Source organism: Perognathus longimembris, chromosome 14 (assembly GCF_023159225.1).
Source record: "Perognathus longimembris pacificus isolate PPM17 chromosome 14, ASM2315922v1, whole genome shotgun sequence".
Lineage (NCBI taxonomy): Eukaryota > Metazoa > Chordata > Mammalia > Rodentia > Heteromyidae > Perognathus > Perognathus longimembris.
In genome coordinates, this window is record NC_063174.1 from 21,252,955 (window position 1) to 21,268,490 (window position 15,536).

Here is a 15,536-nt window from a genome sequence, read left to right on the forward strand (position 1 = left end):
ACAGCGCCGCTTCTGGCCGTTTTCTGTATATGTGGTGCTGGGGAATCGAACCTAGGGCCTCGTGTATCCGAGGCAGGCACTCTTGCCACTAGGCTATATCCCCAGCCCCTTCTTCTTCTTCTGTTGTGCCAAGTCGCGAGACGACCACCAAGAAGGCCACCGAGACTCAGACATTCCGAAATGCAAAAGCAAGGCAAGGCTTTATTCAAGCGAGCTGCAACTCGGGCCTAGCCCTACCCACCAACACAGCGGAGGTTAGGAGGGAGCCTCCAGCTGTGATTACACAGGGCTTATAAAGGCAAAAAACAAAGTTACAGCAATCAGGTGTTCAAGCAAGCAAGATTAGGACACAGGTACAAATCTGATTGGCTCAGGGCTCGAGGCATTCTGGGGGCAGTTAGCATTAAGCATTCCCAGCGTTTAGAGTTCTTGACTGGCTGGGCCCTAATAAGCTTGTCCAGGGTTTGCTCACAGGGCCTGCTTATCTCAGGTTCACGTGGTAAAGTGGGGTTCGCGTGGTAAAGTGGGGCCTGACTTCAAAGTCTAGCACTTTTCTTCTTCTTCTTCTTCTTCTTCTTCTTCTTCTTCTTCTTCTTCTTCTTCTTCTTCTTCTTCTTCTTCTTCCTCTCCTCCTCCTCTTCCTCCTCCTCCTTCTTTTCTTCTCTCTTTTTCTTTTTGTCTAAGACTCGAATTTGGTATCTGATGCTCTTGCTCATTGGTTGGTACTCTATCACCTGAACCAGACCTCAATCCTCCCATGATGCTCTCTTAATGAGAGGTACTTTTTATGTTAAAAAGTAAAACCCATGGCTGGGAATGTGCTTAGCGGTAGAGTGCTTGCCTAACATGCACAAAGCCCTAGGTTCAATTCCTCAGTATCACAGAAAAAGCCAGAAGTGGTGCTGTGGCTCAAGTGGTAGAGTGCTAGCCTTGAGCAAAAAATAAAGCCAGGGACAGTGCTCAGGCCCTGAGTCCAAGCTCCAGGACTGGTAAAAAAAAAAAAAAATTAAAACTCAGAGGTATTCTTTTATTTGATCCTTTTTGTGGTTGTTGTTGTTATTGGTCATGGGGCTTGAACTCAAGACCTGGGTGCTGTCCATGAGCTTTTGTACTCAAGTATAGTGTTGGTTTGGGGATATGGCCTAGTGGCAAGAGTGCTTGCCTCCTATACATGAAGCCCTGGGTTCAATTCCTCAGCAACACATATACAGAAAACGGCCAGAAGTGGGGCTGTGGCTCAAGTGGCAGAGTGCTAACCTTGAGCAAAAAGAAGCCAGGGACAGTGCTCAGGCCCTGAGTCCAAGCCCCAGGACTGGCAAAACAAACAAACAAACAAATGAAATCAAGTATAGTGTTCTACTACTTTCAGCCACAGCTCCATGCCTAGCTTTCTGATGATTAATTGGAGATAAGAATCTCATGGACTTTCCTGCCCAGGTTGACTTTGAACCTTGATCCTCAGTTTTCAGCCTCCTGAGTAGCTAGGATTAGAGGTGTGAGCCCAGTTTGATTTTTGACACAAAGTCTCACTATGTTGCTCAGGCTGACATCAAAACCTACTAGACTCAAGCAATCCTCCACAATTGCTAAGCCTCCTTCATAGCTGGAGCTACAGGTACATACACCTGTGCCTGGCTTCCTAAAAGTTTGAGAATGATTTAAACACATCACTTGTTTCTTTGGAACTACAATAAAAAAGTAGACTGGGTATGTTTTGATTAATCAAGTTGATTAAATGACATTTTATTATCATATTCTATTTTCCTATGCCAAGTTGTTGCTAAAAGTTGGTGGTACTTGAAGAACAGAGATTCATGTGAAAATACAAAAAAAAAAGTAATTGACTAAATATAAGACACTAGTTTCCAATATATATTACTAAATCTTACTAAGTCTTTCTATAAACTATTTGAATGAAGAGCCAGAGTCAAAGGATGTAAACCATTATACTTTCCCTTAGTACTTTTTTTTTTTTTTTTTTTTGGCCAGTCCTGGGCCTTGGACTCAGGGCCTGAGCACTGTCTCTGGCTTCTTCCCGCTCAAGGCTAGCACTCTGCCACCTGAGCCACAGCGCCCCTTCTGGCCGTTTTCCATATATGTGGTGCTGGGGAATCGAACCGAGAGCTTCATGTGTAGGAGGCAAGCACTCTTGCCACTAGGCCATATTCCCAGCCCCTCCCTTAGTACTTTTAAAATGTCAACTATATGAATAGAAAATAAGGTTAATTGACATGGATAGAATGACATACATAAGCTGACATTCTTGTCATTTACATCGTCTTAGATGGTCGCTTAGCCCTTCTTTAGGAATTGTGTTTAAAGTGAACCCTGCATAATAATCAAAGTGAAACATTGTCTCTAGAAATATTACACATCTAATGAATGTCTTGTAATTCCAAATCAACCCACCTATCTTCTGTTATGCTGGGGCTGGAAGTCTGCAAATGATGTGTAGGCTCCATTACATCAGGTTCCACTAAGTGGAGACAAGAAGAAAATGGGTAGAAGAGAAAAACTTCTTGCTTGTTTGCTGATGTTTTATAATTGTGGATGTACCCCAGCTTCTTTCTGCCCTTTCAGAACCAGCCTTACCACCTACTGTCAGATCCTGGGAACTCCCTCTCCTCTAGGTCTGAGGAAGTCTTCACCAGGCCCTTGTTGCAAGCTCCACAGAGCTGTGTGCAACCAGGCAGCAGTACTTCATGGGAACTCAGCGCACTGGTGCTGTGGACCTTTCCGCAGAGGTAGTTTTTCCCTTTTCCCTTTATCCAATCCTATGGGTGGATGAGATCTACAGTTATTACCTGACTTAGTGGCTTACATGTATTGTTTTCAAAGTCTTTCAATTGGGGAATAATTTCCTATATGAAGTCTTTCTATTAACATTTCTATGTGGTTTGTTTATTTTTTTGCATAGGCTTTGGTATATTATCTCAATACATTTAGAAAATATATTTATACTACTTTATTCATTTTTCAAGAAAAAGGAGGATATTTGCAAAATATGCATTTTACAGAAGATAGACTTTTGGTTTTTTTGTTGTTGGTATTAGGGCTTGAACTCTGGGCCTGAGCGCTGTCCCTGAACTCTATTGCTCAAAGCTAGCACTCTACTAGGTGAGCCACAGCACCACTTCTGGTTTTCTGGTGGTTAGTTGGAGTCTTATGGACTTTCCTGCCCTGGTTGGCTTTGAACCTTGATCCTCAGATCTCAGCCTCCTGAGTAATTAGCATTACAGGCATGAGCCACCTGCACCTGGGCCAAAAAATAGATTGTTAAGAACCAAAGAAAAATGTTTTAGTTATACCCATGAATGAGTTTCTTTATTACTGGCTCATAACATTTGGTATATTTACATGTGGTTCTTGCTGCAGTATGTCAGGAACTCTTTTTTTTTTTTTTAAAGGATTTCTTATACTATATTTAAAAAAAACCCACAAAATAAAAAAGGGATCAATCAACATATCCCTTCCAAGTCCTCCAAGAGTCTCAGTCCAGCAGCCGAAGGCCTGATGCCTTTCTCTCGGCCCAGTCAGTAGCTTATTCGAGGATCATCAGGAATGGTTGTAGTTCTGAAAAATCAAACTTGCTCGGCCAAATCCAAGACCCTGAATTTATCCAAATTGTAGAAACATGCTTTTACCACTCGCCCACCGAAGTACCTGCCATTCAGATCAACAACAGCTTTAACTGCTGATTCAACTCTTTCAAATTCTAAAAATATTCGAACTGCTTCATCATCGGGGGCACCAGGAATTTCAAATATCACACATTTCCCAACTTGGCCATATTTTTCACATTCTTCCTTGGTTTCGACTTCTGAGTCTTCATCTACTTCTCCTGCACCGACCATGTTCCACAGCAGAACCACTTTCATAGGGCACTTAAGGATCTCTGTTAATGGATTTGAATCTGACTTCTTGGATGCATCCTGAGCCTCGCCCTTCTCTGTGGCGTCGCCCACGATGATCTTGCCGCCCCTCTTGCTGGTCTTCTCCACAGATGAGGCGGTGCTCAGCCCCTGTTCGTGCTTCCCCAGCCCCTTGGCCTTCCCGGAAGCCGTACTTCTGCATGATCTCGTGCGCCACTGTGCCCCCCATGCTAGCGAGGAAGGAGTTGCTGGGCCCTGTCGCAGACCTGGGCCTGTCCGGCTCTTCATACACGGGCGTGGAAATAGCAGCTTTGGAAGACTGTGACCAAGGCCTCAAAAATCTCGGGGTAACTCCTTGTCTTTCTCCACAAGAGAAGTGGGTGGGGCAATGGCAGCTCCGCCCATACTTCTTTTCCTTCTCTCGCGCTTATAATCTTCATCTTCATCAGAATCTGGATCTGGCCGCCTTGAAAACCCACAAAAATATGGAATGCTTCACGAATTTGCGTGTCATCCTTGTGCAGGGGCCATGCTAATCTTCTCTGTATCGTTCCAATTGTAGTATATGTGCTGCGGAAGCGAGCACAGGAACTCTTAGATTAGATCTAAAGCATCCAAATGTGTCATTGCTCAATCTGTGTGTGTGTGTGTGTGTGTGTGTGTGTGTGTGTGTGTGTGTGTGTGTGTGTGTGTATGCTTGTAGTGGGGTTTGAACTCAAGGGCTCTCGGTACAGTCCATTAGCTTTCTCACTCAAGGCTGGTGTTCCTCACTTGAGCCACAGCTCTGCTTCTGGATTTTGGCTGGTTAATTGTAGTCTCATGGAATTTCCTATATGGTCAGGCTTTGAACATTGATCCTCAGATCTCAGGCTCTTGAGTAGCTATGATTACAGACATGAGCCTCTGGCTCCTTATTCTTTTTTTTTTTTTTAATAAATATCTTAATGTATCACTGAAATTGCTTTTAGTTTATTTTGTCCATATATGTGTGTATGACTAATCTTTTTACATACTGCTCTGATATAGTATTTTTATGTTTAATTAACAAATGACTAGTGTTAAGTGATTAGTGGGTTTTTTGTTTGTTTTGTTTTTGTTTTCTTTCCAGTCCTGTGCCTTGGACTCAGGGCCTGAGCACTGTCCCTGGCTTCTTTTTGCTCAAGGCTAGCACTCTGCCACTTGAGCCACAGTGCCACTTCTGGCCATTTTCTTTTCTTTTCTTTTGTAAATTATTTATTAATTAAACAAAAATTTTTTGACAAGGTGTTGTGCAAAAGGGTACAGTTACATAGTAGGGCAGTGTGTACATTTCTTGTGATATCTTACACCCTGTTTTTCTTTCCCTTCCCTAGGTCAGGTAGACATATATACAATACACAATGTATCAAGAATATATACAGTAGCCACATGGCCTACGCCAAAGAAAATTCGCCTAGGGCTTTAAATGTAATGTCGACAATAGACAATATGTCAACAGTTAAATGTACATGCATAGCTTTTGAGCTATTGTATTCCACTGAGTGGTCAATTTTTTTTTTTTTTGGCCAGTCCTGGGGCTTGGACTCAGGGCCTGAGCACTGTCCCTGGCTTCCTTTTTGCTCAAGGCTATCATACTCTGCCACTTGAGCCACAGCGCCATTTCTGGCCATTTTCTAGATATGTGGTGCTGGAGAATTGAACCCAGGGCTTCATGTATACGAGGCGAGCTCTCTTGCCACTAGGCCATATTCCCAGCCCCCCTGGCTTCTTCTTGCTCAAGGCTAGCACTCTGCCCCTTGAGCCACAGCGCCACTTCTGGCCATTTTCTGTATATGTGGTGCTGGGGAATCGAACCTAGGGCCTCGTGTATACGAGGCAGGCACTCTTGCCAGTAGGCTATATCCCCAGCCCCGTGAGTGGTCAATTTTTGACCGTTATATGTTGAGTAGTTGTTTGGTTTTAGTTACATAATGTTGAGTCACTGACCCAATCCTGTGGGAAATACCATTTGACAAGCAGTTTTTGGTTTCACAGACCTGGTCTCTACTGTCTCCCCGTCACCCCATCTTAACAGTCATATATCAGGGAGATCATGCCCCTTTGTTTTCTGTGTTCTAGGCTTGTCTCGCTCAACATTATTTGTTCAAGTTCTGACCATTTCCCTGCGAATAACAATATTTCACCATTCCTAATCGCTATGTAGTATTCCATTGTGTATAGGTACCATATTTTTTGGATCCATTCATCTGTGGAGGGGCATCTGGGTTGATTCCATATTTTGGCTATTGTGAATTGTGCAGCGATAAACATGGAAGTACAAATGTCTTTTTGATATCTTGGGATCTGTTGTTCAGGATAGATGCCTAGGAGTGGTATGGCTGGGTCATAGGGTAGGTCTATATTGAGCTTTTTGGGAAACTTCCATACTGTTCTCCAAAGTGGTTGTACTAATTTGCACTCCCACCAACAATGGAGAAGGGTTCCTCTTTCCCCGCACCCCCTCCAGCATTTGTTGTTGCCTGAGTTCAGAGTATAGGCCATTCTAACTGGAGTGAGGTGGTATCTCAGGGTTGTTTTGTTGTTTTTTTTTTTTCTCAAATTTTTATTATCAAACTGATGTACAGAGAGGTTACAGTTTCATACGTTGGGCATTGGATACATTTCTTGTACTGTTTGTTACCTTGTCCCTCATGCCCCCCTCCCTCCCCTCCTTTCCCTCCCCCCCCCAAGGTGTTCAGTTCACTTACACCAGTTTTGCAAGTATTGCTTTTGTTGTTATTTCTCTTTTTTTACCCTGTGCTCAGGGTTGTTTTTATTTGCATTTCCTTTACTACCAGGGCTGTTGAACATTTCCTCATATGTTTCTTTGCCATTTTTATCTCTTCTCTTGTGAAGTCTCTCTTTAGCTCCTTTGCCCATTTCCTAATAGGTTTATTGGGCTTGGAGGGGCTTAGTTTTTTGAGTTGTCTGTAGATGACAGATATTAGGCCTTTGTCTGTTGCTGTGCTGGAAAAGATCCTTTCCCATATGGTTGGCTGTCTTTCTAGTTTGGTGGCTATGTCCTTAGATGTGCAGAAACTTTTTAATTTGTAGTAGTCCCATTTGACGAGTCTCTCCCCTATTTGTGGTGCCCCTGGGACTCTATTCAGGAAGTTCCTTCCTGTGCCTATAAGTTCTAGTGTCTTTCCTACTCTGTCCTTCAGTAGTTTCAAGGATTCAGGTCTGATTTGAGGTCTTTGATCCATTTTGAATTGATCTTGGTGCATGGTGATAGGCTTGGGTCTACTTTGAGTTTTCTGCAAATGGCTGCCCAGGTCTCCCAGCACCAGTAGTTGAAGAGGCTATGTTTATTCCATTGTATGTCTTTAGCTCCTTTGTTGAATATCAGCTGATGGTAAGAGTGCGGTTTTATTTCTTGATCATCAATTCTAATCCATTGGTCTTCTGATCTGTTTTTATACCAATACCAGGCTGTTTTTCTTATGATAGCCCTACAGTAGAGCTTGAAGTCTGGTATTGTGATACCTCCTGCACTGCTTTTTTTGCCTAGAATTGCTTTAGCTATTCTAGGTCTTTTGCTGTTCCATACGAATTTATGGATTGCTTTCTCTATTTCAGTGAAGAATGTAACTGGGATTTTGATAGGGATTGCATTGAATTTGTATAACAATTTGGGCAATATGGCCATTTTCACTATATTGATTCTGCCTACCCATGAGCATGGGAGGTCTTTCCATCTCCTTGTGTCTTCTTTGATTTCCCTAATTAGATTTTTATAGTTCTCATTAAATAGATCTTTCACGTCCTTGGTTAGGTTGATCCTTAGGAACTTTATTTATTTATTTATTTTGGCTACTGTAAATGGAATTGTTTCCATAATTTCCTTTTCTGCTTATATATTGCTGGTGTACAGAAAAGCTGCTGACTTTTGTGGATTGAGTTTGTATCCTGCTACTTTGCCAATTTGGTTTATTAGGTGTAGGAGTTTGGGGACTGAGTTTTTTGGGTCCTTCAGTTATAAGATCATGTCATCTGCGAATAGGGATAGCTTGATTTCTTCCTTGCCGATGTGGATCCCTTTGATGTCCTCCTCTTGCCTTATTGCTATGACTAGGGATTCCAGCACTATGTTGAAAAGAAGTGGGGAGAGTGGGCATCCTTGTCTTGTTCCTGAGTTTAGGGGGAATGATTTAAGTTTCTCTCCATTTAATATGATATTAGCAGTTGGTCTGTTGTATATGGCTTTTATTGTTTTGAGGAATGTTCCATCTATTCCTGTTCTCTCCAAAGCTTTTAATAGGTATGGATGTTGAATTTTGTCAAAGGGTTTTTGGGCATCGACTGAGATAACAATGTAATTCTTAATTTTAGATCTGTTTATGTGGTGAATTATGTTGATTGATTTACGGATATTGAACCATCCTTGTGACTGTGGGATGAAGCCTACTTGGTCATGATGTATAATTTTCTTGATCAGTTTCTGGATCCTGCTAGCTAATATTTTATTGAGGAGCTTTGCGTCTGTGTTCATTAGTGATATTGGTCTGTAGTTCTCTTTTTTTGTTGGGTCTTTGCCTGGTTTGGGAATGAGTATGATATTAGCTTCATAGAATGAGTTTGGGATTTGTCCCTCTGTTTCTATTTCGCGGAAGAGTTTGAGGAGTATTGGTATTAGCTCATCACTAAAGGTTTTATAGAATTCATTGGTGAATCCATCTGGGCCTGGGCTTTTCTTTGTTGGGAGGTTCTTGATTACCCCCTGTATCTCGCTGTAAGTTATTGGTTTATTTAGTTGATTTATTTCTTCTTGGTTCAGTTTGGGCAGTTTATACTTCTCTAAGAATTGATCCATTTCTGTAAAATTATTGTTTTTTGCTGAGTAGAGGTTCTGGAAATAGTTCCTTATGATTGTTTGAATATCGTGTGTACTTGTTGTAATTTTTCCGGTGGAGTCCCTGATTTTACGTATATGAGTCTCTTCTTTTTTTTTTTTTTGTAAGTCTTATGAGGGGTCTGTCAATTTTATTTATTTTCTCAAAGAACCAGGTTTTAGTCTTATTTATTTGTTGAATGGTCTTTCTATTTTCAATCAGATTTATCTCTTCTTTAATCTTTGTGATCTCTCTCCTTCTAGTCTTTTTAGGTTCGATCATTTCTTGTTTCTCCAGTTGTTTTAGTTTCATCGTGAGGTTATTCACCTGCTCTGCTTCCATTCTTTTGATGTGAGTACTGAAGGCGATGATCTTGCCTCTCAGTACTGCCTTAGCTGTGTCCCATAGGTTTCTTTGTGATATATTTTCATTGTCATTGTGGCTTATGAATTCGTTGATTTCATCTTTAATTTGGTCTGAGGGCCAAGTGTTGGATAACAGTGTGGGGTTTAGCCTCCAAGAATCTGTATAGCCTCTGTGGTAACCGTTGTTATTGAGGGTTACCTTTAATCCACTGTGGTCAGATATAATGCATGGGATGACGTCAATACTTTTGTATTTGCTGAGGTTTTTTGTGTGGGCTATGACATGGTCTATTTTGGAGTATGATCCATGGGCTGCTGAGAAGAAGGTGTATTGGGTCTCTGTAGGGTGGAAGATTCTGTATAGATCTGTCAGATTCATTTGGGATATGGTGTTACTTAGGTCCTCAGCTCCCTTGCTAATCCTCTGGGTGTTGGATCTGTCTCTTGGCAAGAGTAGGGTATTAAAGTCACCCACTATGATTGTGTTTGGGTCTATCTTGTTCTGTAGTTCTGTGAGAATTTGCTTGACATATGTCGGGCCTCTTTTGTTTGGTGAGTATACATTTATCACTGTGATGTCTTGATTCTGGATTTTTCCTTGTATTAAAATTTAGTGACCTACTTTGTCTTTTTGAGTTGACTTTAATGAAAAGTCCAGCTTGTCTGAGATCAGGATGGCTACTCCTTCCGTTTTGGTAGGTACATTTGCTTAGAAGATCTTGTTCCATCCTTTCATTCGGAGCTTGTTTTTATCCCTTGCTGTAAGGTGGGTCTCTTGTAGACAACAGATGGCAACTTTTTGTTTTCAGATCCATTCTGGCAGTCTGCTCCTCTTTATCGGAGAGTTTATACCATTTATATTCAAAGAGATCAAGGATATGAGTGTTTTTTCTCCTTCCATTTTCTTGTTGGGCTGTTTTTCCTCTTTTTTTTTTTCTTGTCTTTAGTGAGCTGCTCTTTCTGTTGGGCTCTGGCTATTGTAGTTTCTTTCTGTTTCCGTCTGTGTGTCCTGTATGATTTCTGTTGGGTGGGATTCCCCTCTTAGAATTCGCTGTAGGGCTGGTTTTTTATTCACATACTCCCTTAGATCCTCTTTGCTATGGAAAGATCTGGTTTTCCCCTCAAATATGAACTCCAGCTTCACTGGATATTTTATTCTAGGTTGGCACTTGTTGGCCTGTAGAACTTGGATGGTGTTCTTCCATTCTCTTCACACGTGGTAGGTTTGTGTGGAGAGGTCTGCTGCTATTCGGATCCTTTTCCCATTGTAATAGATTTCTTTCTTCGCTTTGGCTGCATTCAAAATGTGCTCTTTATTCTTGAAATCTGAAGTCTTGAATATTATGTGCCTTGGCGTGGCTTTTCTGGGGTCTGATCTGCCAGGTGTCCTATAGGCTTCGGTTACCTGGATGGGGTCCCTTGTGAGATTGGGGAAGTTTTCTGCAATAATTTTATTGAAAATATGTTGAAGCCCTCTACTCTGGTATTCGGCTCCTTCTTCTATTTCAATTATGCGCAGATTATATCTCTTGTCTTTGTCCACTAGCTCCTGGATTAGACTGCCCTGGAGCTTTACTGTTTCTTGGAGTGTGGTAATTTTCTGGTTCTTATCAGGTGCATCATCATCCAAGAGAGAGATTCTGGCTTCAATATGGTCAATTCTTTGTGCTGTGGATTCAATTGCGGAGTTTATGGATGTCAGAGAGCTATTTATGGTTTCCAGATCAGCTCTGATCGTGGAAATTTCTTCGTTTAAAGAGTTGTATTTTAAATCTATTTTTTCATGCATTTCACTTTTCAGGATGTTAAGGTCTTCTTTAACGGAGGTTTGCACTGTATCTATTTTTGCTTCCATTTCTTTCCTGGCTTCCTGGATGTCCTTCAAGACTTCCACTCTAAACTCCTGGAACTGTTTTCTGATTTTGTTTCTGTGGCTTTCCATCATTTCTGCTAACATAACCTCAGTTCTTTTTTTATTCCCCATCTCCTCTTCAGTCGTGCTGCTTTTTGGAGCTGGCGAGTTGGCTTGCCCTTTGATGAAATTTGTTATATTTCTTTGTGATTTTCTCATCTGGAGATCTGTGGGTGGCTTCCCTGGTTTGGTTTTGTGCTTGTTCCTGCTGGTCCATCAGTGGGAGACTTGTTTGTGTCCTGGCTCTGGGTTTGGGTTTGGCTGTTGAACCTTGCTGCCCAATGGGTGAACGTGACCGTCTCGGTTGTTGCCGGGGTGGTCACCCTAACTGCACATGGGGGTGGGTAGGTTCTGTGTCTTTCTCTGGGGATAGTGTCCTGCTGCTGTGTTGTGCTGACCCTAGTGTGCCCCTGGTGGGGGTTTGCTGGTCGCTGATTCAGCGTGGCATGGAGGCTTGTCTCTTCTTTGGTTTTTTTTTCCCCACTCTGTATCTTGGTCAGAGGAGCTCACCTCTCAGGCGGTTCGCCCTCCTGTGTGGACCGCTCCAGGGCCGGTGTTGTTGAGGGGTGGCACACCCACTTGTGCGAAATGTGCCAAACTGAGTGGGTGCTGTCGCCGGGGGCTCTGCCCTCCTGTGCAGGTGCACCTACCACAGCGGGCGCTGTTGCTGGGGGGCCCTGCCCACCTGTGCGGGGTATGCCTACCAGAGTGAGCCCCGGGTTGTTGGGGTGTGTTTGTGCCCTCCCGCGAGTTTGCTGTGGGGGGCAGTATGTGTGGGGCCCAGTGGGATCAAGTGCCTGGGCGCGGGTTAGCGCCCACAGACTGCGCCTCCGCTGTGAGGGGGGCGTGTGATCGGGCCCAGGTGTCCCTGCTGGGCTGGTATTACCCACCAGTGCCTGTGACTTTTGTTCAAAAAGTCCGCAAGGCCCAGGCGCCTCAGGTGGGGCTTCCAATGCCTGCCGTGAATGCCCTGTTGGGAAGGGGGCGGGGCCGGTGCTGCCGGTTCAGGCTCCTCTGCTGCCTTGGCGATGCTCCGCCTCTCCTAGCTCCTGAGTCCTCCCAGAGTCTGATGGGACCTTTTGCCACCTGATTTGGGGGTTCTTTGTTCCCTCGGGGTGGGGAGGGTGAGGGAGGGAGCTCTAGCTTCTTTGTAGGGTTTGGGTCTCTGATAGCTGGTCTCCTGTTGGGGGAGGGGGTAATGGGGAACTCACTGGTCCTGGGTGTGTCCCACGCTGCTGTTGGTCCTTCGGGGGTGGTGTGCTGGGGTGTGGCGATTGGTCGTTTGGTGGTGGTGGCCCCGGCTCTCCCCTTCTGCACCACCCGGTTCCCCCGCCGCTCACGTCCAATCCCGGCCATGCGGTCCTGCACCTCCCATCCACCGCCGTCTGTCTCCATCGGTCCGCGCTCCCCTGGGGTTTGTGGAGTCCCACTGTCTGGACTCTGCGCTCCTGGCGTGACTTTTTGGCAGTTGGTTTGTTGGCACCGGTTCCCCTTTCCCAGCCTGGCCCTGTTTGGGCCAGGGTCAGCGGGTGGGGTACCCCAGAGATTTTCCGGCTCCGTGAGGGTTTAAGGCTCTTCTTTTTTGTTCTTTTTCATTTCCTGCTTTTCTCTATTGCTTCTGGCTGCTGGTTTTGCTTGGTTCTTGATGGGTGTTGGGTGCTGGAGTTCCCAGCTCGCTATTCAGTTGGAGCGAGTTGGGGTGCCTCCCTACTGTGGCAGTGCCATTTTCCTCCGAGCTGACCATTTTCTATATACGTGTTGCTGGGGAAGTGAACCCAGGGCTTCATGTATAGGAGGCAAGCACTTTTGCCACTAGGTCATATTCCCCCACACACAACCCTCCCTCCCCCACTCCCTCGCTCCTTATTCTTAAGAGCTAAAAGAAATAACTAGCTAATCTATATGTGTCAACACTTTTTTTTTTGGTTGGTCATGGGGTTTGAGCTCAAGGCCTGGGTACTGTCCCTGAGCTTTTTTTTATACTCAAGGCAAGTGCTCCATGACTTGGAGCCACATTTCCACTTTTTGTTTTCTGGTGGTTAATTGGAGAGAAGATTGCCATGAGCTTTCCTGCCCAGGCTGGCTTTGAACCACAATCATCAGATCTCAGCCTCCTGAGTAGCTAGGATTTTAGGTGTGAGGCACCATTGCCAGCCTATGGCAATAGTTTTAATAGATGATATACATGAATTTGGATCCTGGGAAGGAGATTTTAGAACTTGCTTAAAGGGATTTAAGTGGACATTGTTATTTATGGTGAGTTTTCAGAACCACAAGATGGAGAAATAATTTATACTTAACAGCGTTACACAGAGTCCATGTTTCATCCACAGCATTTACATGGGAAATGGCTGGGCTGCTCTGGCCGGTGCTTGGGACACTTATGCACACTAGTCACCACAGCAGAGCAACTAATTCAGGAAGATGGATCTGAGAAATAGGATGAAGTCATGTACCCAAATTTAAGTGTCATACTAGATTGTGCTACATCTTACAGTTACCAAAATTACTGAGAAAAGAAAGTATGATTGACTATCATATTGATTTAATGAAACATTTCCCTCACATATGTTGAGTGGTTCTGTTTTCAAAGCTTGATTACGTGGTGAATTATAGCTATCTAGATATTGGCTGCTTTTTCTAGCACACCATCCATTTCTCTTTCTATTAAAAGCTCAACATCCATTCTTTATTCTGATTTGCATATCTGTTTCAGTGGGACTGTATTTCAAGATAACTCACTTTCCCTGGCCAAAGGATTAGACAAAGCAGATGTTTTCCCTAGGAATCTGAAACTCCATGAAAGTACCATGCAGAAGCTTTTGGAGTAGACCCTTGCCAAGATCCAAAAGGGACCATCCATTCACAATTATCACTGTGATTATTTATATGACTTATACATTCCCAGGAATGGTATTGCAGGGTATGATATTTTTTTTCAGGCAGGAGAGAAAAGTTTATTATTCAACTGCTGGCCTGTGGACAAGATGATGCATGGCCAGAGAGAAGGGAGAGAAGGAAAGACCCCCACCCAGCCCTACCTTATCTAGGGCAAGGTCGGAGGGGGTATGGCCAGGTGGATTAGGATGTGAACTCAGGGAAGGGGGAGGTAACTGCCTCCAGGTCTGCAGGTTACCCAGGTAACTGGGTGGAGACTTAATGAGGTGGGGGCATCTACATGGAGCCTTCTGGGGCAGACCTTACATTCCAGCCTTTTAATAGTTATGAAAAAGGATGAAGACTCTCTCTGGCTATTTCCTGCTGGGAAGGGGCATTGACATAAAGGGTAAAAGGCATAAATGTGGCCCCTCCTGGAGAAGGCAAGCAGCAGGGTCCCTTGGAGGTAGATGCCAGTTCTTGAATGAAGCCTGGAAATAGTCTCATGAGACAGGAGGCTGGACAAAAAAAATATTAAGGCAAAAGGAAGGGTTTGAAATGCTCGAGTTTGGATCCCCTGAAAGACCTCTAGAGACCAAGACCAATGCAAGCAGCAAAAAGGGTGTTTATCTCGAGCTAGCTCAGTCCTCCGCACACTCAGCACACTGGTGACACTAAGAGGCCCTGAGCCTGGGGCTTCCAGCTGTTTTATACATTCTTTGGGGAAGGCAGGGACTTAGCATACATCATAGCATCTTTTAACAAATCAACACACACCGCGGGAAAATTAAAAAATAATTCTAAAGCACGTTTGGCACATTTGGTGGTGGGAAGGAATCTGGAAAGGATCATTGGTCAGATCAGGGGACCCACGCATTTAAAATTGATTGGTTAAGCCATAGGGGTGTAGCAAGGGGGATGTGTCCACAGCTGCAGGGTTTTGATTAGATATTGGAAATTGAACTCACAGTTGGATACTGGAAATCCCACTCACAAATACTGGAAATCACACGATTAGATACTGAAAATCCCACTTATAGTTACTGGAAATCACACTCACAGTTGGATATGGTCTTCACCGGGAAGCGAGGGGGGGGTAGGACTTATAGTAAGGTCAGTCAGGTACAGAATGGGGTCTTAGTACAATATGGAGTTACTCTGGTCCTTTACTCTGGCTTTACATTTTCCCCCTTCTCTTAGGTACCTTGGGAGCCAATCATGGCTCCCTTCTGTCCATCTCAATGGCTTGCATGTCTAGGGGCTGGTATTGAGATAAGGCATGGGCCAATAGTTAGGTCCCAAAGTAGTAGAACCAAAGGGCCTGTCAACACAGCTGTCAGGAGAGTTGCCCATGGTGACCAGGAGAACAGTGGCTGATACCAGTTCTCTCCCTTTTGCTTTCTGTTATATTTTTACCAAATGCCAAGCTTTCCCTAATGATTCCTGATTGATTAGCATAAAAACAGCACTGTTTTCCTAAGGCTACACATGACGAGCAAATCCAGGCTTCACCTACTTTGCAAGACCATCTCAGCGGGGGAATCAAGCAGTTACAGATATTCACATGAGATCTTTCTGGTTTACATTTAGATGACATCACACAAGTCCCTTAGCCCTGCAGATGCTGGTACAGATAAACATAGTTTCACACCGAAACCCC

At 43.9% G+C, this 15,536-nt stretch overlaps 1 non-coding gene and 1 pseudogene across 1 annotated transcript; both read right to left on the reverse strand.

The window, feature by feature from the left end:
- Window positions 1-3,397: 3,397 nt before the first annotated feature.
- On the reverse strand, window positions 3,398-12,394 carry LOC125362997 (annotated as a pseudogene).
- On the reverse strand, window positions 4,352-4,458 carry LOC125363734. The gene has a single exon (XR_007213315.1). It is a non-coding gene; the product is annotated as a U6 spliceosomal RNA (small nuclear RNA).
- Window positions 12,395-15,536: the final 3,142 nt, after the last annotated feature.